We start from the raw sequence: 21,349 nt of genomic DNA on the forward strand, positions 1-21,349 counted from the left end.
TGTGTGTGTGTGTGTGTGTGTGTGTGTGTGTATTTAATGACAGAGGGCACGTGTGCTTGCCAAGACAGAGAGAGGAGGAAAGAAACGGAGGGAGTGAGAAAGCACCCTCCAGGGGTCACGGTAATACCACAATCCCTTCTCTGCCATTTCTCCATCCTGTCGGGAGCTCAGGCACAATTACCCGGCTTGTCCTCCAGGCCTCTGGTGCCAGGATTCACACGGTGTGGCCAGCCCTGTGGCACCATCTCTCCTAGTCACTGAGCGTAAGCCTGGCCCCCAGCACAGACTTCCTAACTGAGCCCTCGCTCTTCAAGCTATCCTGTTCATTGCTGACGGCACCCCTCTGCAGCAACTGCCATGCAATTTCCCTTCCACAGGATTCAGTACATATTTGGAAATAATACCAGCTTTCTCCCAATTCAAAACATTTCTCAATTCAAGAACATAACTTCAAACAAATGACTTAAACCAATGACATACCTAGCAAACTGAAATGTCTTTAAAAGAACAAGCTGTTATTTCTAAGGGCAGAAAGAGCAGTATCAGGAAGAATCTCTAAACACATGCAAGTGTAGCATAACACCCCTCAGACACCCCTCACCAAGCACTGCAAGACTGCTTACTCCAAAGTTTGAAGAAGGGAGAGGAGGGACCAGCAGTTAGTGTAATGGCTATGTCGCTGGACTCCCACGTAGTCGACCGCGGTTCGAGTCCTGGACCAGGTGGCTTAAACTCACGCTGGGCGTGTGTGCGTGCGTGCCCAAGATCCCGAGAGGAGAATGGAGGAGAAGAGATTGTGGCATGGCCATCCCCCCGGGGGGTGATTTCTCGCTTTCTGTCTCACTGTCTCTCTCTGCCTGTCTGGCGAGCGCATGCGCCCTACAGCAAAAACCTCTCCCAAAAAAAAGAGTTTAAAAAAAAAAAAAAAAAAGAAGGGAGAGGACAGCTTGATAGCTATTCTTGACCCTGAGTGCCTCATAAAACCCCCTTGGCTGTGGTGGAACTCCGATCAAAAGATTTCAAAACAATATGTAAACCACTCATGAGGAGCTTGTATTTCACACAAATTCATTTCACACCGCCCAATGGGCATACAAACGTGGCTTCGATTCCAAGTGCAAGTTTAACTTTTAATTTCTTGCTGTTTTAGCATCAAATCTCTCCACTTCTGCATAACATAGTCATCCGCTTCGTTCATCTTTAGGAAAAACGGTATTCACCTGCTAGAGCCCAGTAATTATTAGCACCGAATCTTCTCCAGGCTGTCCCCCCGCCCTTTTCTCTCGCCCTGGTGCAGTTCCGTGGTTTGGGGGCTCCAGTCAGGCAGCCGGTGTTCCTGTACCACTGTATGAGTTCAATTATTTTCACACCTTCCAATGCTATTAAAGTGCAGAAGAATATTCCTCGGCCTCTTGATACATCATATCCTAGTGTCACAGTGTCTGCTCGGTCCCAGAGAGAGCATCTCTCCCTAGCCCTCCAGTTAACTGATTCAGCAGCCCTGACAGTACCTCTGCCTTTTAGCAGTTCCAATCAGTGGCACATCTAGGTGTAATCAACAGCAGCAGGGGGCTTTAGGAAGCAAAACAAAACAAAAACAGTGGGAATCTTTACTAGAATACAGTAATTGATACAAGGGAACGTGGTAGGCTATTTTAATTCGAGTTAACCTAAAATACTAGAGTCTGATTTTATAAGTAGAAATGAAATAAGCAGGCCGGCTTCCCAGTATCCAAAACGACAACTTTTAAACACTTAATAAGGTGAAAATGAAAAGGGAGCACCATCGGAAGGAACCTCTGCAGTCTCAGAAGGGTCATTACTTCCGTCCTGATTACTTATCACCCATTTAGCTGACAAATGAGAGCCCTCCCTGCCTCCTCCTGCTACCCCACCTAACCCGTTTCACCATCGCAGACTTGGAATCATTAAAGCATCTCTGAGAATAACTGGCAATGCTCTTACTCCTCTTAAGAACCATTTAAAATTTTTACCAGCAACATCAGGCTGGTCTTAAAATGTAATTTAGCAAAATGCTGCCATTTCTCTCATTTTCCTATTTTTGATCCCCTAGTCTAGAGTGCGCGGGTAGAACTTAAGTGAGGTGTCTGGTGCCACTTAATCGCACACAGGTAGCAAGGTGATTTATTGGGATGAAAAATCCAAAGCCAATGATAGGATGATGTGATGACTACAAATTTTAACTACACAAAAATTCACAAATGGAAATGTTACCATAGTAACAACCTGATCACACTGCACATGAGGATAACTGATTTCATGATGTAACTCCATAGCTGCTTATTACAATAAGTGCGATGAGATGCCTCTGAAACCCTGGTTCTTCTTCTTACTCTGCTTGGAAGAAAAGATGTGAGAAATGCAGCTGATAAGTTTGCAATTTTGTCACATTTTTCTTTCTTTTACACTTTATGAAACAACAACAAAAAAAAACATTAAAAATTGGCTGAGATTTAAAATATCTAGTTCTAGAACTCTGTATAAAATGTACTTCGACGTACAGTGTTAGAATTTCTCAAAGCGTAGGGCCAGCAGCTGACATGGTGGTTAAGGGCGCTGGACTCCCACATGGCTGACCTTGGTTCGAGTCCTGGACCTGGTGGCTTGCTTTCTCACTTTCTCTCTCTCTCTCTCTCTCTCTCTCTCTCTCTCTGTCCCTCTCTGGTCAAATTAAAATAAATTAAATAAAGTTCAATAAAATAATTCTTTAAAAAAAAAAGAATTTCTCACAGCGGTAGAAAACAAGTGTGTCTGGAAGCAATCACTTCTCTTTCAGAAACACTTCCAAAGTTTTCAGCAAGTTACCCTACAGTGCTTTTATCTCAAGATCCTTTGAAAAGAAAAACCACAAGGAAGAAAAGAAAAAGAGTGTTCCTCTTCCATTCAGCAGATACATTAACAGAAATGTTAATAATATATTGTCGATCATTACGTGCAAAACAACACTTGCCTTAAAGACTTGCTTTTCATAAGAATATTTCTAGGCTCTTTGTAGTTACTATTGAGGGAAGAAATGTATTAAAATAACCAGAGCAAAGAAAAGAAAATGTTGCTATAATTTTAACTTTAAACAGAGTCACTTTATGATTAAAGATCTGAACATAAAAAATAATCTCTAAATAATTTACACTTAAAAACACTGATCACTGATTTGGGCTGATGTGATAAAGAGTATGTGTTCGATAAGCTACAAAATGCACATTTAAAATAATTTCTCAGCTCACTGCATTTCTTGAGTAAAGCTAATAAAACTCTCCAAATGCTTTTCAACCATTGTACTGAAAATTATTTTAAACAGTACAGGTTTAGTAATCTCTGTCCAGAATGTGTAGGCCCAGGAAGGTTTCAGACACTTTCAGATTCCGGCATATTTCTGCATATACAATGACACATTTGGGGATGGGCCCCGCGCCTAAACGTGCAATTCATCTATGTCTCCTGCAACCTTACACGCTCAGCCTGGACACCTTTCACACAGTACTGCTGTCATACAGCATTTGGACTGTAGCCTGCCACGCGAGTTCAGGGGGCTTTTCCACATGTGGCCTCACGCCAGTGCTCATAACGATCAGAGCTTTGGAGCATTCCTGACCTGAGATTTCTGGGTGAGAGGTGCTCAATAATTTTGGTTATTAATTTTAAACCAGAGAACGTGGTTATTATTATTCTTTTTAAGTGGAAATTTATCTCCCACATCTGGTTTGAACTATCTGAAGGTAGAAAACATGTATGCATTGCTGTGTGTTCCGTTCAATGACCCACACGGCTACCAGTCATAAAACAAAGCACAGGCACCTCAGAATTAGTCTTAGTTCATTTTAATGGGCTCCCCCACAACTAATAAATGAGTCAAAATACAGACCTTAATACCTAATTCATAAGGGAAGTGAGCTCATAAAAGAATTCTTTCACAAATTATGAAAGAAAATAACCATACAACAGATATTCAACAAGTTGTATCTTCAGTCTCCCATAAAAGTTATGTTTAATAATGAAAATGGTTTTCAGTATCATTTTTCAAAATAGGCTGTCCCATAAAACATACGATTAACCCATTCAGTTTTTCTTGCCAACCTCTACTGGTGTTTCCCAAACTACCTGAGAGGCGACCTCGTAAGGACTATCCAGACCAGTATCTGATCTATATGGGTAACTGACACACTAGTATCAAACGAACCTCTTAAATCTCTTAGTCTCTCCCTTTCTATGTGCCCTGGAGTTGTCACCACAGCACGTATTAGGGGAATATCTACTACTGTGAGTATATTTTAACTTGCGAGGAGTCAGGTTGGAGCTGGCCACCGATGGATACTAACTTACCCGACCCCCCGCGGGTTTCCATCTGCAGCAGGACTTTTCTTTAGGGCCCTGTAACTACCGCCTCCTCCTGGGTTCTCTGAATCACTGCAATAGCACCCAGCGACTAAAACTGCAACGTTCACCAGACCGAACCCCACTTACAAAAGTAAACAGATTTCAAAGGATATTTAAAATGGAAAATGCAAGGTTCATCTACAAAGTTAAAAAGACCTCGGAATGTCATCTTCTACAGCCTTATCCGCAGTCAGAGCAAGAAGCACATTCGTCTGTAATGCTTACATCATGGCCACAATGAAAAATGTGTTTCGAAAAAAAAAAGTCATAAAATACTCCCCCAAATCATAATCCAATAGAAGTAATGCATGTAGTGTTAAGGCAGTCCACTCACTGTGAGTCACAAGCAGCATTTTGCCTTCCAGTACTTATATAGCTATGGACCTCACCAAAGACCAAAATGCCTGGGAAGTTTTAAGTAAAAATATCAGCAACCGGTCCTTATTCTCTTACCCTGTGCCTACAATACAGCTCGGCTATAAATTCACGTCCGTGTTAGCGGGAAGTTGTCTAAAACCAACAAACACAGCATCCCGATTAGTTTCTTATGACACCTATCATTTAAAAACTTATTTGAAAAGAGAAGACAATGAACATGATTAAAAAGAACTTTCAGTATATAGCTGCGGTTCAAAACACAAATGGGGATCAAACATTCAACAGACAGTAGAGTAGCAATGTGCCGGGAGTGTACAAGCTCGCACGCCACACACACACACACACACACACACACACGTGTGCGCGCACAGCAAAAGATTCCCTCCCGTGGCTACACCATTGCTTTGCAGACAACAAGCTCATTTGGGTTCCTATCATGCATCTGATCGGTCATACAGCAATACAAAACAGAAATAAGTAAAGCCGACCATCTGCTTGTTAGCTGAAACTATAAAAGTATATCTTTTTAATAAACAATAAAATTAGTTTGACAGGGCAGAGACCACCTGAATAGAAAATCAAATATTTCATGTTATTTAAGGTGTATGTCTGCTGGCTATTAAAATACTCCTCTTTAATTTATTACAGCAACACACACAATACTCATGTCATCCTCATTTTCTAAATCAATAATCAGCACAGCATGCTTCATTAACAGTGACCAATCACGGAAGAGCTGGGGATCTCATTTTACAACATGAGCATTCCTGAGACATAAACCATCTGCTACTTGTAGTAAGAGAAAAATCAAATTAATCCATTCTTATCATGCATTCAGATTTTAAAGCAATTAAAGATGCTCTTAGTGTAATCGCAGCCACAGAAGTAGTTCTGTAATGAGGGAAGCAAAGTCTTCACTGAACTTTCTGTCATTCTCAATACATTTGAAAACTTTACAAGCTTTCTGCACTCCAGCGGGCCATTGTTCTCCGAACACAGATGTTGAAAACAACAAGCAATTTTTATTAAACATTTAATCTTTGCACATTTGAAGGAGTTTAAATACTGAACAGTGATCAAAACATAAAACATATAAACACGAAAAATAACTGCGTATTAAAATGAGGCATAATGTCTAATTTAAACTTACAACAAGAAGAAATTCAGAGAGGAGGTTTTTCTGATTCCTTCAACTCTTGCCCTTCTCCCTTTTATTTCCGAGCACATATGGTGAGTGTGGATAACATCTTCACCATCCACAGCACCTGAGCAGTGACACAGAAAGCTGTTTCTGTACAATACACATTTGTAACTTTTCTCCCCTTGCAGTGTCTCTACTGTGAAAAATACCACCCACAACTAAAATCTCAGTACGGGGGACGGCAATCCTTCCAAATGATTAATCCAAGAACCTACGATGTTAGGAGAGGGGGCACAATAATACAATCACAGAAGCATAAATTTTTGTTTGTTTTTTAGTTTCTGCTCTAGGGGGTGTGTGCTCGCCACAGAGAGACAGATAGAGGCAAAATGAGAAATCAGCTTCTGTGGGGGAGATTGGCCATGCCAAAATCCCTTCTCTTGGGATTTTGGGCACGCGTACATGACCAGCATAATTTCGAAGCCACTGAGTCTGAGACCTGACCACAGCCACGTGGGATCTAGCACTTTAACCTCCATGCCACCCGCTAGCTCCAAGAAGCCAACTTTTTAAAGCAAAGGAGGTAAGATGGCAAAACTACCTCCTGATAGAGATCTTTAAAAACACAACGAAGCTTCAAAATGATCATTCGAGTCAAGAATTTGCAGAATGTCTCAAAAGTGAATCAAAATAATGATCACAGTTTCTGAATAAAATCAAATTATACTTATCATCTTCCTTCCTAAATCAAACGATCTATTGAAGGATGGATGGGGGTTTCCAAGCTAGACAAGGAAAAGCTGGGAGGAAGGACATTCTAGGAAGACCAAGCAGGAAAGACATTCATTCCGGGAGAAGGTACTAAAACGGCTGCGTGTGCCTGGTGCTGTCCTAGGCTCTGACACATGGTGCCCTGAATGAGTGGAGCTCAGATGCCAGCAGTGGGAGACGCGCAGTGAGCACACACGCAAACCCCAGGTGGTTCCAAGGGCCACGGCGGGAATTAAAGAGCTGATGGGATGGAGAGAGACTCGGGACAGCTTCAGACCGGGCATTCAGGTACCTGAAGAGGGCGTCGATACTTACACCGACAGCTGACTGACAACAAAAGAAGCTGTCATGGGATTCTAGAAGGTTTCTTACTCCAGTGAGAAGACATGGCTAACGTATCGGGTAGTTGGACGGCCATGGTGTATTTTTTCTATGCAACAATGCATCATGACTTTTCTGACAACCTAAAAGAAGCCCAAAGGCAGAGATGAGTTTTAGGACAATTCCAAAATTCCTGAGAAAGTGGTGGGCCCCAACGGTTCCCATGGGATCTTGGCATTTATCCATGTTCTGTTTTCTAATATTCCAGCCTAGACGCCTAACTGGGAGACAGGAAACAAGCATTCGTTCCATAAATTCAGTGCCAAATACGAAACCGATGATCTGGTGGGTGTGCACTCTGTATCGGATTAACAGACGGAGCACACACACGAGCATGTCTGAGGGAACGGAGAGGCAGGTAAGAAAGGGGAGGGAGTGGCACCGTCCTCTCCCTCCTCTTTTTCAGGAATCCTTTATAGTCACTGTGCAGCCCTATCAGCCAGTACAAAAGGGCCTTCGCCAAAGCCCTGCGAACTGCCATTCTTGCCTTTAGAAACATCCCTCGTAAAACTGCAGTCGGATCCGATTTCTCACTTACCACGCTGGCAGAAACCCAGAAATCTGGCAACACACGCTTGTCGTAAGACTGGGAAAGACCGGCTTTCCCTCCCCACGCTGTGGTGAGAGCAGAACGTGATCCAACACCAGGAAGGAGAATTTGGCAAAATGTAACAGAACGACACACATATTTTCTGATACAGAAAGGCCACAGAAGAAATTTTTCCAAAAATATATCAGTATGTGTGTGTGTGTGTGTGTGTGTGTGTGTATCCACCACCTCCAAAATCCCAACCCCCTACCTTTGACACAGTCATTTGGCGACGGCATGTGACTTCACTGACAGGAAGCTATCTATTTACATTCTCTATTTAGCCCACAGTGTGAATAATCACACGTTTTCCATCAGAAACAGTAGCTTGTTTGTTTACCAGGTGCTGCCTCCACTGGAAGTGTTCTGTAATTTTTGAAAAATGCATCACATTATCATTTCTAAAATCTAAAAGATTGTGAATTCCAAAACATATGTAGTACCCCTATGGATTTCGAGTAAGGGACCAAGGAGCTATCTAAGCTTACTCATTTCAATATTGCTTAGAGAGGCGAAAGGCTGACAACGCTCCAAGCCCCCACCAACGAGAACTGATCGAGTCAACTATAGGCGACGACAGCCCCTTCCTCCTTGAAATCCTGTCAACGCCCAGCCTGCAGTGGGCACAGTCTGTTTGTATGGTGTGTATGTATGTGTGTGTATGTGTGTGTGTGTGAATGTGTGTGTGTATATACATATATATATGTATATATATGTATATACACACACACAGTCAGAAGGTAAAAAAAAACAAGGAAAAGAGGTAGAAAGAGAGAAAAAGAGAAGCTGAGAAAGCATTCACTGGGGGATGGCCATGCCGCAATCCCTTCTCCATTCCCATCTCTGGATTGTGGGCACGCACATACATGTGCCCAGCATATTTTTCAAGTGGGACTCTTGGACTCATATTGCTCAGTCAGACATGTGGGATCCAGACACCTTAACCACCACACTACTGGCTCTGGTATGTACTATCTTTTTTTTTTTTTTTTTAAATTTAAGAGACATTTTTGCTATAGGGTGTGTGTGCTCACCAGAGAGACAGAGAAAGGCAGAGAGACAGAAAGAGAGAAATAACCCCAGAAGGGGGAATGGCCATGCCACAATCCCTATATATCTGAACATAAAAGTGACAGCCATTGGAAGGTGAAAGATGAAAGAAATCAAAATGTTACAAATTAACACCTACTAATTTGTCAGGACTTGACTATGAGAAATTTGGGAAAAGAAGGATACAGACAGAGAGAAGGACACAGCCCATACCAAAACAAAATAGAGGCATCTCGGATTCCTACAAATGAACCAGCCCTGGCTTCCTGACGACTCAGCACAGACACGCTACCAAACCATTAGAAATTCCAATAGTGTGGGGGCGGGCAGGTGGCATGGTGGAGAAGGTGCCAGACGACCACATGGCTGATCACGGTTCAAGTCTTGGAGTTCGTGGCTTGCTTTCTCACTTTCTCTCTCTCTCGGGTCAAATTTAAAAAATAATGATGATGAATATAATTAAGTAAAATTATTCTTTATTTTTTTAAAAAACAAAGTTCCAAGTATGCAAAAGCTATCAACTGTGGATTAGAGTAAAGCACTTGCACACTCACAAAGACAAATTTGTCTCTCTACCTACATACATGCTACTGAGTCAGACTTTCTCAGGAAGCTTTGCTAAAATTCTATTTTACAGTGCCTTAAAAGTGAACAAGTATGACTTTAGAAGGGAAAAATTCAACTGCAAATTATATATTTATTTAGTTAGTGTTTTGTGTGTGTGTGTATGTTTGCCATATGTACCATGGTACACAGCTCCCCAGAGAGAAATCACCCCCTAAGGGGGGTGACCACATCAAAAATCTCTACTCTTCTTGAGATCTGGGGCACATATTGCACACTGCCTGGCTTGATTTTCAAGCTGCCAGGTCTGGGGTTCGACCTGCAGAGTTGGCCATGTGGGATCCAGTCACCTTAACTTCTATGTTCCCTGTTGGCCTAGTGAACTCTCAATGTTAACCATTTATTTATTTATTTATTTATTTACTTACTTACTTACTTATTTATTTATTTATTTATTTTTAGTTTTGCTCTTGGACATGTACGTTTGCTGGAAAGAGACAGAAAGTGAGCAATCACTCCCGACAGTGGGTGCCTATACCACAATCCCTTCTCCTCCATTCACCTCTTGGAATCTCTGGCCACACACACACCCAGCATATTTATCAAGCCACCGGGTCTGGGACTTGAACCATGGAGTCACTTCAGACTGGCTATGTTGCTGAACTCCCATGCAGTTGACCACAGTTCAAGTCCTGGACCTAGTGGCTTAAATTCACGCTGGGCATGTGTGCGTGTGTGCCCAAGATCTCGAGAGGAGAATGGAGGAGAAGGAATTGTGGCGTGGTCACCTCCCTGGTGGGAGATTTCTCGCTTTCTCTCTGTCTCTGTCTTTCTGGTGAGCGCATGTGCCCTATAGCAAAAACAAAACAAAACAAAAAAAAACCTCCAAAAAAAATAAAAAAGAAAATGTGTAATCCTCATTCACTAACAGTATAAATTTAGAATTTTTTTGCCTTAGGGCATGTGTGCTCACTGGAGAGAGACAGACAGAGATAATGAGGGGGAGAGTGAGAAATCAGCCCCCAGGGGTGATGGCCACACCACAATCCTTTCTGTTCATTCTCCTTCTGGTATCTTGGACACACACGTGCTCAGTGTGATTTTCAAGCCACAGGCTCTGGGACTCAAACCACCGGTGGCCATGTGCGAGTCCAGCGAACTAACCGACTTCGCCACCTGACGAAACCATGAATACTTTTAAAAAGAACCCCTGAATTTTTTTAATGCCTAAAAAAATCCTTGTTAGCTCATCAGAACTTGAAATGAAATTTCTACATAGTTTGAAAACTATGTAGAAACACCGTATACCAAGCGAAATAAGGGCTTCAACGGGCCTGGGCTCTTAGTACCGACAGCTGCCAGCACTTAGAACGAGAGCAACGTGGCTCCTGATGACGGGACGTAGTGGCCCCTATTGTCCTGTCCCAGGAAGCCCAAACCAACCCAACTGCACCCAGAGTTGAAAGTCACCAAAACGAGAGTGCAGGAAACTCTGGGGTCGAACGACCCAGGTTCCTCGGCAGCTCACTGGTAAAGAAGAAAGGGCTGGAGACGGAAACTCAGCTATGGAAGACTTCAAGGGAAATGCAGATTCTGAAATGGACACTTCGGAATGACAGTGTGTAAAGACGCACACTTGGGTGACAGGAACATAAGGAAACGCAGCTAAGTCCCCGTGACAGGCAGAGGAGCACAGAGGCAGGGCACTAAGACGGGCGTGAGGAGGGAGCATGAGCAAAGGCCTCTCTGCGGCTGGCAGAGCTCTACTCTGGACCTGAGTGATCGTCACAAGAAGGACCAGTTTGTAACTTACCAGGATATACACCTGTTTTGAGTGGGTTTCTATATCTGGGTTCTACTTTATAGCAAAACTAGGTCAAAAACTAATGAAAGCAAATCAAAAACACTAGTACATGCATGTAAATATCATATATACATACAAACACTTTTTACACATTCATGGGGAACAAGTAGGGCTCACCAGTAGGAAGAAAAACCACAGTTCAACATTTAGGTAAAAGTTAAAGGAAATCCAGGTGATGGATGGCAAAAGGGTAAACTGTGCTGCTCTCTGAGGTACACCCACGGAGCACTGCTGGTTCGAGTCCAGAGAGCTCCCTGGATCACGCCAGGCATGTGCCCATACTCCAGGCAGGCTGGGACTGGGGGTAGCTCGCAGTTTACGGACTTGCTGGGGCTGCTGTTAATTCTGTCTCTCTTTTCTCATTCTCTCCCTCCACCCCCACCTCTGTCTCTGTCTTTGTCTCTAGCTCATGAAAGAAAGAAAATGTTTAAATAATAAACAGACTAAATTCTGAGAAGTTGAGCAAATAGAAAGGGAAGAAATAGAATTATTACTAGCAACAAGAAAGCGAATAATACCATACCTAAGATTTTTAAAATGCAATATGACTTTACAACAATACAATGGAAGATTTAGGGGCCGGCAGGTGGTATGTTGGTTAAGTGCACAGGACTCCCACATGGCCGACCATAGTTTGAGTCTCAGACCTGGTGGCTTGCTTTTTCACTTCCCCTCTCTCTCTAACACACTGTTCCTCTCTGACCAAAGTAAAAATAAATAATAAATAAAGTTAAATAAAATAATTCTTTTTTTTTTGGGGGGGGAGAGGTTTCTGCTATAGGGCGTGTGCGCTCGCCAGAAAGACAGAGACAGAGAAACAGAAAGCGAGAAATCACCGCCCAGGGGGATGGCCACACCACAATCCCTTCTCCTCCACTCTCCTCTCGGGATCTTTGGCACGCCACACACATGCACCTGGCGTGAGTTTAAGCCACCGGGTCCAGGACTTGAACCGTGGTAGACTACATGGGGACCCAGCGACATAGCCATTATGCTAACTGCTGATCCCAACAAAATAATTCTTTAATGAAAAGAAATCAAATATTTAAATGAAATAAAATTGAAAATAATGAAATGGATAACTTTCCATGAAAAGTAGATTATTCCCACAATCAACTCAGTAACCTACGAAGAATCTGAATACACAAATCATCTTAGGGTACATTAGATATAGAGTCAAAGAATTTCTTCTATCAACATAATGTCCCCACCCCCAAGCAAAGGCTCCTCATCTCGGTTATAACACGGGGAAATGTCAGGTAACTTTCAGAAACGAGCATTCCAATGTTTGACCTGTTCCATATCAAAAACAACAAAAAGTAAAAAACTGTCCCAATTCATTTTGTTAACATGACCTTAACACTAAAATATGACAGAGCATTAAGAATAATAATCTTATAATATACCATAACCAAGAAGGAATTTTTCCAAAAATCTAAGTTAACTAAAAGAGAAAAAACATAGGAATTTTCACTGGCTGTGGGAAACCTTGGATAAACGTGACATGCATTCTTAACATGAACTAAGCAGGCCCAACTGCTATAGCACAGTGTGTTTGCAAGTGCCATGAAAGACCAGAGACCACAGAGCAGGACCACCCCACACAGAGGGAGGAAGGGGGCAGGGATGGGTGGGAAGGAGCACGCGGGACCCTGAGGCAGTGAAGAGCTAGGGAAAGGGGGTCACGGTGTGACAGGATCCTGTGGAGGGTGCTTCCCACACAGATACACATTCCCTACCATTACAAATATATAACCTGGGGCCGGCAGGTAGTGTGGTGGTTAAAGGCGCTGGACTGCGGTTTGAGTCCCGGACCTGGTGGCTTGCTTTCATACATTCCCCCTCTCTCTTTCTCTCTCTGTGTCTCTCTAGTGAGTGCATGGGCCCTATGGCAAATTAAATAATAATGGTAAATAAAATTAAATAAATAACTTTTTCAAAATAGACGTGTGTGTATATGTGTATATATATATACATACACACATATATACACATAAACACACATACATATATACATACATACACACACACACGCACATGTATATACACACATATATACACATAAACACACATACATATATACATACATACACACACACATATATATACACATAAACACACATACATATGTACACATACACACACACATATATACATACATACACACACACACACACACACGCACATGTATATACACGAAGGAGATTAAAAACTAAAACCTCTGTTCCTCAACAGAACACTTACTAGTGTGGAAGAAAAACAAAAACAAACAGCCTTATAATAGGAAAACATAAATGGGTTTCTCTTAACATTCAAAAACAGTCGAGGATCTTGACTATGAAATGCCAATGGTATTTACTCAATATTATTAGGAAGATGTTAGCCAACCCAATAGGTCAAGTAAGAGAAAAGTACAAACTTTAAAAGAAAGCCAAAGATGGTAATTTACAGGCTGGCATTACCTACAAAAATCCAAGTAGCCAATAAAAGCCAATTTTTTCAATCAGAGGATGAATAAGACCGCATGACTTAAGAAGAAAAAAGTTATCTATATACTAAAAACTGTTCAAAATTCAGTATTTTTGAGTGCTGTACCAGGGACTGTGAAACATTATAAACTGAACAGAACCATAAGAACAATAAAAGTAACAGACTTAAGGTGCTGAGAGAAATTATGACAGAGAAAATGTGCAACTTGCTGAAGAGCTTAAATACCATCTGACCATTTGATTAAGTCATCATGCACAGTATTTCCGCAGGAGAATACACTTTATTGAGACAGTATGGATTCTCCTCAAAGTAAATGGTACATCTACTACAATCCTAAAACAAAAACTCTAAAGACTGTGAGGACAGTAAGTGGCAGACTGATTCTTGAGTCCCTCTAGATGGTGTGACAATACCTATAGTTTTTGTTTGTTTGTTTTTTGCTTGAGAGATTTTTGCTATAGGGTGCGTGCACTCGCCAGAAAAACAGAGAGAGACAGAGAGACAGAACATAATCCCTTCTCCACTCTTCTCTCAGGATCTTGGCCACGCACGCACACATGCCCAGTGTGAGTTTAAGTCAACGGGTCTGGGAGTCAAACCACAGTTGACTACGTGGGAGTCCAGCGACATAGCCATTATGCCAACTGCTGGTCCCAAAACCTATAATTTTCTAAAGAATAATGTGAATGGATATTTCTCCAAGTGGGAGAAAAAAAGGCAAGTAAAAAAACCCAATTTACATTATAGGCTTTGTCATGCCTTTGGTTAATCAATATTAATAAGAAAAATAAAGTAGAAACACAAGATTTAGTTTTTTATTGGTTAAAAAATGACATTCCTTGAAACAAGAGTATGGCATGAACATGGGCAAACAAAAGAAAACAAGGGAGTATGCCACCATGAAGCGAAGGCTTAGTCTCAGAGACCAGAGGCTTAATGAAAAAGATAGATCAAAATCTAAAAAGAAAAAAAAAGGGAAATATTCAGCATAATGAAGGAGACATCCCCCAACACCCTTCCTGCTTATTCTTTCAATGTAATACAGAGCTGGGTCCACCTTTCCACATCCTGGTTGATAGCAACTTTATCAACTTTTCCACTAGAGCCATGGACTTAGAGCCAATGATGGACTGTCTGTATGCCAAGTGCATCCCTTACATAGCTGACTGTGTGACGGTGGGAAGTGAGAAATCGGGGCAAAAATATCGAGGGGCTCTAAGGATTGCCAAGGATGCAAGACTTGATGGATAACCGTGCACACACAAAGGAACCTAATGACCGCCTGGGACGGAGAGTAACTAGCAGGAGTGATACATTGTGACCACAGTTGATGGAGACCCTAGACGAATCTGGAAAATCTTGGGAGTTCCGATCAAGTACCTTTCTAACCACAGCTACGGCACTGAGCAGAGACCAGCTGATTATGGAGCCCTGGGTTCTAATTCCTAAAGGACAAAGGCCCTCTGCCTTTCTTGGAGTAGATTCCTCTGCTGCTAGTTCATTAAATATGCTGTGTGTCAATGAATCATAATTCTGTTCATTTATTTGCTGTATTATAAGCTGAGTGTAGTTAAATGAACTTACTCGTCAATGCTGTTTTGAAAAAAACAAAATCATTCTCTAATGTTCGAGTGATTACTATATTCAGTTGTAAATGTCCCAGGACTTTACTACCCCTGAGAGCTGTTCTTGGGGAACCTTTTACAACAGGACTTCAAAAGTTTATGAAGAAGCGGAATTCAAGTTCAATTTCATTTTCATACAAAAATATCTGAAATCTATACATAGTTTTGTCACAATACATTTTCCATCGGCTTTCTGAAGATTATCCTTAGTACGAGGAGCTGGAGTTTATGGAACATGTCAGGTTTTTAAGAGACTGTGTGAAAATAGACTGTAGGTCACTAGGGCTTTAGTCCTACGCCCTTTCCTAAATGGTCATGACCTCAACAAGACTTCTCAAAATTATATTAGCTGTTCACTTAATAACGTTTTTGAGTCCTGGGACCAGCAGTTGGCATAATGGCTATGTCACTGGACTCCCACGTAGTTGACCACGGTTCGACTCCTAGACCCAGCAGCTTAAACTCATGCCAGGTACATGTGCGTGCAGGCCCAAGATCCCGAGAGGAGAATGGAGGAGAAGGGACTGTGGCATGGCCATCCCCCCTGGGGGGAGGGTGATTTCTTACTTTCTGTCTCTCTGACTCTCTCTCTCTCTTTCTGGAGAGGGCACGTGCCCTATAGCAAAAACCTCTTGGGGAAAAAAAAAGAGAGAGAGAGAAAAAATACAAAAACAAAAACATTTTTGAGTCCTATATTTAAAGTCCTTACGGAATAGCAGCTAATATATAATATTAACTTGATTCAAACCAATACCAAGTCATAGGCCTGATTAATCAACTATCATATTTTCCTAAATCTTTTTCACATATTGCTATTTTAAGAAAAGACAGATCATGATAATTACAGAAAGAGTAATTAGTACTAATTTTCTTTGGAAAAGTTAAGCGGTTTCTATTAATAATCGCAGCATAGCCTTTTATTTAGATATTGATTTGTGTATTGCCCTAGATAAAAACAACAAAACACAAGTTATGTGTCATGTATTGAACAGGCTTAAAAAAAAGAAATCAAGTCATTCCTTTATAAAAGATACCTTTTCAAATTTATCTATTTCGATTTAGTTTTAAATTTATATGCTTCAATTTAGTTTTTCACTTTTTTTTTTTCAGGAGATCACAGCATATTACATTTTGTAAATTTTGCCAAAGAAAATACAAACCTCCTATTTTCAGGAAGGGTACCATGTTAAAAATTAAAGCTTGCAAACTAAAACTTTATTTATCCTAAATATATAATTTTTCTTTAATATTCTCTTTAACTATTATAACTATAATACAGACTCCTACCTTTATTCTAATATTATAGCACACTATTTGAGACCACTTTTTAAGGGCTCTATAATCTATGGAGAAAGACATGAAACTAGTAACACATTCAAGTGAGATTCCTCCATTATGTGTGTGTGTGCGCCCCGAGGGGGACTTAGTTCTTTTGTAACAAATCGAACAGTTCTAAAGACACTGTCACACGTAGGTGGTCATAAAGATCCTGACTCAGTCGCACGTGTAAGGTACAGTTAAGTGTTCAATACACCCAGTTACAGCAACATTTCTTTCGAACTAGGGTCCTGCGCTACACATCTAAAAATCTGCTGTGAACATATGGAATCATATGCTTATGCTAAAATACCACCCTATCATAAAGAATTATTTATGACATTAAAAGAAAAATTTCATGTGTTTCTAAAAATTGAAATAGTAACCGGGGACAAATTAAAATACAAAAGGAAGAGAAGATAAAGAAGACTAACAAAAACAAAGCTGCTCACCAACACCGGTTAACAGAAGACCGTGGCTCTCACAGTTAGCAGGAGTCCCTGAAGCAAACCTCAAAAGTAATCAAGGCAACGCCTTCTGTTTAATTTTTGTTATAAAATACTGACTATAGCTTTCAAAACAAGAACCCTGGAGTCAGCAGGTGGCACACTGGTCAAGGCACTGAACTCTCACAGAAGCTCAAGCCCTGAACTGGAAGCTTGAAAAATCACGCCACGTGCATGTACGCCTAAAATCGCGAGAAGAGAATGGACAAGGGACTGTGGTGTGGCCATCCCCTAGGGCGGGGGTTGACTTCTCACTTTCCCTGAATCTGTTTTGTTCAAGCACCCTATGATAAAAACCTAAAAAGAAAAGAACAGAAAAAGAAAAAAAAAAAAAAAGGGAAAGAAAGAAAAAGAACATTAGGATCTAATGAACAGTAACTATAAAAAGTGAAACTTTTAAAAGTTATTGATATTGAGGGTTATAGTAAATTTCAAATAAACTATATATGACTAAAAGACTAAAAATTGCAAACCCTTCCCTTCCCCTATTTTTCTGTCCTCTTTGTACGTATAGACATTAATACATACATGGGTAAAAAGTTGTTTAAGAAGCTGAGTTGGTAAATCCCTCCCCCCCAAAATTAATCTTTTACAAACAAAATTAGAAGGTCTTTCTATTTCATTGACATTTACTTTTCAAACATGGAAATTCTATCGATTAACTTCATAGCAGACACCAGAGACTGCTCTTAGATATTCTGGCAAGCAAAAATCCTTGACGTTTTGTTAAATTTGAAGATCAGAGAAGGAACATTTGAAACAAACAACTGAATGGTCATCCCGTTACATTTCACATCCTACATCATAATTATATTAGGTCATCGGGAAAGTCATGGCGTGGACGTGTTTTTCTAGGCAAAAACACATCATGACTTCCCTGTCTATAAATAGATAGATAGATAGAAACTTTATAATTCTCTAGGTCTAGATTTTTATCAGTAAATAAAATTCCGATTCCTTAACAAAGTCCTAGCAAAATGATTTAAACCAATTAAACAGTTTGATACTATATACGCCCTTTAAGAATTAGGAAGCCTAAATTAAGCCATTTTGTTTCTAAATAGATGTCACACATATCAGACTGTTCTATGCTCGTATTTCTTGAGAGTCCACAAAAGAATGATTACCAAAATGAGTGAAGCGATTCGCAGTACTTACTCGGGAGAAGAATCTGACTAAAGCAGGCCACTCACTAATAAAGTGCAACTTAATAAATCATGTGGAATCCTATTTTGTTCAAACCCTTCCTAACTCCTAGCGCCATCTGCTACCACCAAAACTATATGACAAGATATGATATATAATTAATAGGTAAACAACAATCTAATTAAAATGGACAAATACTCCATGTCCCTGCCATTTGGGAGCTCTAATTACAGACTAAATTTTAAGCTTGAATTAAATATTTAAGCTGGAAAATTAACTTTCCTTCTCGAGCCTTGAATACATTAATACAGATATGTGAAGCGACTTCCTGATGGGAACTTAAACATGTAATTTAGTTTCATCAAAGCAGTTACTAATTGTTAAGCAGCAGTACCTTACCATATGTACACAATAGCTATTTAGAGCTGAAAAGGTGGTTCTAAAGCACCCCTCTGCAACCCTTTCCTGACATAAATATAACATGTATATACAGCACAGCAGTTAATACTACACATTGAAGATAAATTACTTAGAGTCTTCAGCCTTCAATGCTTTCTGAAGACAATTAAAAATTGGTCTAAATAAACAAAATAGACCTATATATGACAAGGTTAAAAACCACATAAGTATATAAGACCAAAAAGCATTCATGAATAAAAACCATCCAGGTAGGAAATTCTCACATTACACAAAACTAATTAAACACACACACACACACACACACACACACACACAAAACCTTGACCTACTGGTTCAAAATAACGAGTTAAGAGAGCATATATACAAATTCCCCTTTCACTCCTAAGCCTTCTCTTCACAGAACATTGCAGTCTCTGATAATTACGTTCTAGAAAGCACTTAGAAAGATGCCAATTTAAAGGTGAACCTTCTACAGCTTTCATTCACCGTGAATATAAGAGAAATAAGATTTCAGAATAAACGGCCCTAACAAGCAGCAATTGTTTTTAAAAAAAAGTTCTCTAAGAATGTAAAAAAAAAAACATTTGTATTACCATCTTATAGTTAACAAATAGAATTAGAGAGAATGATTGTTAAAGAAAGGTATGTATCACCCTCTTTAAAACTATGTTATTCTAGAACCAGCAGATGGCATAGTGGCTACATCACTGGACTCCCATGTAGTCGACCGCAGTTCAAGTCCTGGACCTGGTGGCTTAAACTCACACCAGGTGCTGTGCATGCATACCCAAGATCCCGAGAGGAGAACGGAAGAGAAGGGATTGCAGTTTGGCCATCCCCCCTGGGGGGTGATTTCTCACTTTCTGTCTCTCTGTCTGTCTCTGTCTTTCTGGCGAGGGCACGCGTCCTATAGCAAAAACCTCTCCAAAAAAAAAAAAAAAAAGTGTTATTCTAATTCTTTATACCTATAACAGACTTGGTAACAGGTCAATTATATTAACATAGTTCAGTCACAAAGTAAAACATTGTCAAGGGTTGGTAGCAACTGCTTTTATTTATATATTATATTATTCTATTAAGTATTGTGTAACATCAACTGCTAAATATTACAAAAAAACTAATTTTTATAATTACAAAGAAAATTAGTATATTGTACTATTTAAGATTCAAGGTCAAAGTAACAAATAAATAACACCTGCTTATATTAAATCTCCCATGTTTGTGCCAGCCCATGGCCTGGCAGTTAAGGTGACTGGATTAGACATGGCTGACTATGTGGTTAGAGACCCAGACCCAGCAGCTTGAAAAACACACCAGGCACATGTGCATGCACACCCAAAATGAGAAATGAGAAGGGGTTGACCCACCCCAGGGAGTGGTACTTTCTCACTTCCCCTCCCCAACCTGGTGCTGTCCAGAGAGTCCATGTGCCTCTGGCAAATTTAAAATATTTTTTTAATTTCCATATTTGAAATTATTACTAGAATTTATATTAATTAAAACCAAAATCAGAGCCAGCTCCATAGCCTAGTGGTTAAGAGATCCAGATCCCTCATAAGCTACTGCAGGCTGAACCTTGCCTTCAGCAAGTTGAAAACCACGCTAGGTGCATGTGTGCCCAAATCCCAAGAGGCTGGAGAGACGGAGAAGACAGTGTGCAGACACTAGGCCACGTTAGGGGGTGTTCTCCCTCGCCCTCGCCCTCGCCCTCGCCCTCGCCCTGGGGGGCACATGTGCCCTGTGCAAGTAAAACAAAACTTAAATCACAAACACATTTAAAAATAAAAAGGAACTTTATGTTCTGTTTTGCCAATAGAGAGTATATTTAATGTTTCATAATTCATTACTCTTTGTGTGTGTGTGTGTGTGTGTGTGTGTGTGAGAGAGAGAGAGAGAGAGAGAGAGGTTTTTGCTATAGGGTGCATGCGCTTGCCAAAAAGACAGAGAGAGACAGAGAGACAGAAAGTGAGAAATCATGCCCCAGGGGGAATGGCCATGCCACAATCCCTTCTCCTCTTGGGATCTTGGGCACAGACGCACACACGCCTGGCTGAGTTTAAACCACCGGCTCTGGGACTTGAACTGGGCCCCGGACTTGAACCACAGTCAACTACATAAGAGTCTAGCGACAGAGCCATTATGCCAACTGCTGGTCCTGATCATTCACTACTCTTATTCTAGGTTTTTGCTCAAGGATAGTATTATTGTCTGTTTCTATTCTCTCAATATTTTCTTTTCTGTTTGTTTCGATGTTAAAATGGCCAAATTCTTGCGTATGTTTAACTATTTATTCGTAGAGCTACAGAGCTTTTGACATTCCCTGTACATCAGTGACCTCCAAGAGCCAATACAAGTATGCATTTTCATTTCCCAAACATCACAGACCTTCCGTCCATACACATAAGTAGAGGTGCTTTGCTCTTTACTAGTTGACAAAGCACGTGTGCACCTGGGTTCAAAGACGCCTTGCAAACACCCCCAGATTTCATGAAAACTGGCAACCACAGGTGGACAAAAATGCAAAGAAAGAGCACGCTCATTCCGCGGACAACCCCTGACATCAGTATCTCACGTCACCCCGCAGCATATAAAGATTTGCAGATGGAGGGCGATCAGCACATACTGCGAAAGATAAAATCTTGTCCTGAAAACTCCGACGGAGCTGCAAAATCTGGCTGGCCCGCATTTACACATCGCGGCTCCTTTCTGATA

The 21,349-nt window shown here is 40.8% G+C and overlaps 1 protein-coding gene and 1 pseudogene across 3 annotated transcripts in view; one reads left to right on the forward strand and one right to left on the reverse strand.

The window, feature by feature from the left end:
* The window catches only part of TBC1D5 (TBC1 domain family member 5), a 480,733-nt gene that overhangs the window by 313,195 nt on the left and 146,189 nt on the right, over window positions 1-21,349 (reverse strand). The gene's annotated exons all lie outside the window — the stretch shown is intronic.
* LOC114006550 (rRNA-processing protein FCF1 homolog pseudogene) lies at window positions 14,487-15,072 on the forward strand (annotated as a pseudogene).

Source organism: Tupaia chinensis, unplaced genomic scaffold (genome assembly GCF_000334495.1).
Source record: "Tupaia chinensis unplaced genomic scaffold, TupChi_1.0 Scaffold148822_2, whole genome shotgun sequence".
NCBI lineage: Eukaryota > Metazoa > Chordata > Mammalia > Scandentia > Tupaiidae > Tupaia > Tupaia belangeri.